The sequence below is a fragment of the Ruditapes philippinarum genome, unplaced genomic scaffold (assembly GCF_026571515.1).
Source record: "Ruditapes philippinarum isolate M1 unplaced genomic scaffold, ASM2657151v2 ctg792_1_1_1_1, whole genome shotgun sequence".
NCBI lineage: Eukaryota > Metazoa > Mollusca > Bivalvia > Venerida > Veneridae > Ruditapes > Ruditapes philippinarum.
In genome coordinates this window covers 53,431-56,101 of record NW_026866635.1, presented here as the reverse complement: position 1 = coordinate 56,101, position 2,671 = coordinate 53,431, and the positions used below count along the sequence as shown (strand labels likewise).

Below are 2,671 nucleotides of genomic sequence, written 5' to 3'. Positions count from 1 at the left end.
ACAATATATACAGTAAAAAACAGTTTAAATTGGCCAGACGTACACCATATGTCGGCCATTTTGAAAACATTATGTCATCATTTAAATCGCGGTAAATGGAGTTACACTATATTTTTTATTTTTCAGTTAATATTTCTAAATGATATATTGTTCAATTTTAAACAATAATACTATCTTTACTTTGTAACTAAAACATATTTTTTAACAAACAAGAACAATTAGAAAATGACGATTGTTTCAGACGTATGAGCAAATTCAATGGACTCTGGTTGCTTTTTGCAGAAATTTGTAAAATGTTGTGTCAAGTGCCGTGTGGCAGCTGTAAAAAGTTGCCCCGTACTTCACTTCAGTGTTGTTATATTTTCTGGTCTTTCGGGATCATTGATGCCAGCACTATTAAGTGTTGAGAACTGAGTACTGCTCAAGCCGGTGCTAGGGGGCGTGAGGAATGTTGCACTTATTCATTATCTCTCATGTACAGACTCAATCAAACCGAGTCTGCAATTCTTATGTAATTTTGTTGTGATTATTGCTTCCCAGAGATCACTTTGTTTCCAGAATTGTTTACATAAAATCTTGAAATTTTAATTTTTTTGCACAAAACTTTGTTGTTTAGGTGTATGAATAAAACTTGTCAATTCTGAAAATATTAACGCTGGTCACATAAATTGCCATTACCGTAATATAAGTGATGACGAGAAATTAGTGATGTTGAGTATAAATGTTTGGAAATTGTAACAAAATACCAAAAATAGAAGGCTTGTAAAAGTAAAAGAGTAATAATTGGCTAAATGGACCTTAAAAAAAGAAGAAATAATTCTACAAATGCATTCAATGTTAAATGAAAAAGTGATACAGTGATATCACGTATAGCATAAGTTATAGTCTGATATCATTGAACTGTCAATTATGAATACATTATATAGCACTTGTTTAAATATTCCATCCCACTTCAGGTCTGTCCGTATAGTTACGAGAATAAATATTATAACTAATGTTTGGTAAATTCACACAAGCGTAATATATACATGTATGTTCTCGTCACACATCAACAATAGCACATGTACAGTCGATTAAGTGATACCCTCATATATGAGAGGTCAGAGGTTCGATCCCTACTTTCTTTTGTCAATGTTTTTTATACCTTTTTCTTTCTTTATAATTTCTTTTTAGTTTATTAAAAAGAACAAAGCATTGTATGTTGTATCTCAGTTACATGATTTGATCTTTTCCAAAGAGGAGAATTTTCTAAATATTTGGAAATGTAAAACAATAGCCATTTTCTTAGAATTCAAATCCACTGTAATTGTTTATTCTCACCACAAATGTAGCAATTATATGTATGTACATGTAGCATCATAAGCCAAAGGGTGTACTTTAGAAAGTTAGTCTGCATCTAAATATTATTTTTATGTAAAACATCATAACTTAACATTATGTTTTATTATTCATAAGTTATTCACATATATGTATGATAATATGATAATTATAATGTTGAAACATGAATGATAAGCATTTATTTGGTATAGAATATGGATTGTTTCTATTTTATGCTTTTCCTTCCACATCGTCTCTGTGGCGCAATCGGTTAGCGCGTTCGGCTGTTAACCGAAAGGTTGGTGGTTCAAGCCCACCCAGGGACGACATATTTTAGCCCTTTGTTCAATTATTAAACAAATTATAAAACTAAATGGGTGTCAATTTAGAGTACATAAACATTTTGATTTTATCTAATGCTATCAACAATAGCAGTAAATATGTTCATGAATGTAATAATATTTTGAAGAAAAAAAACTACACTACAGTGCTTTTTATTGTCTGAAATTCACAATATCAATATTTGCTTCACCCTGCCTCCTGTAATACAACGACGACACGAAAATACTCGATGTAATTTCATGTTTTCACTATCGTACTTTTGAATGTATTTTTCGACGTCACTTAAAGAAAAGCGTGATAGAGTAACTCTCACGCGTAAGTTCTTACGGAACAAAGCAGACGAAATTCCCAAGTCCCACAGACACATTTGAATGGTGTCCACTAAGGTACCTGAAATGTTCAGGGTAACAAATGTCTATTTTGAGGAAAGATGGCATAAAAAATGAAACATATATCTGCTAATATCCTAAATGATAATCTAAATATCTAAAGATTTTTTATAGCTCAATAAACAACATTTGATAATTTCTAGCTTTTACAAACGATTTAAATTTGTACAACAAAGATACAATGCATCTGCAAAAACGTGATATTTGATCTGTCGACATGAGGTATACTAACACAAATAGCCCAGCGCTCATGTCGGAACACATGTCTGTTTTACTGTGTCTGTACTTTTAACTATAAAGTTCTGGAAACAAAGTGATCCCTCGGAAGCATAAAATCACAACAAAATTACATAAGAATTGTAGACTCGGTTTGATTGAGTCTGTACATGAGGAATAATGAATAAGTGCAACATTCCTCACGCCCCCAGCACCGGCTTGAGCGGTACTCAATTCTAATTACTTAATAGTGCTGGCATCAATGATCCCGAAGGACCACAAAATATAACAACACTGAAGCAGCAACCTGTTTGGTTTAAATTCAATTATTAGATCGGGGATTCTTGGGCAAGCCTCTATTTTATTTATTTATTAAATTTGTAGGACAATAATGAAAATGCCTTAAA

The 2,671-nt window shown here is 31.9% G+C and overlaps 1 non-coding gene across 1 annotated transcript; it reads left to right on the top strand.

Annotated features, from left to right (window-relative positions):
- The first annotated feature begins 1,569 nt into the window (after positions 1-1,569).
- Positions 1,570-1,643, top strand: Trnan-guu (transfer RNA asparagine (anticodon GUU)). Its single transcript has one exon. It is a non-coding gene; the product is annotated as a tRNA-Asn (tRNA).
- The last annotated feature ends 1,028 nt before the right edge of the window (positions 1,644-2,671 follow it).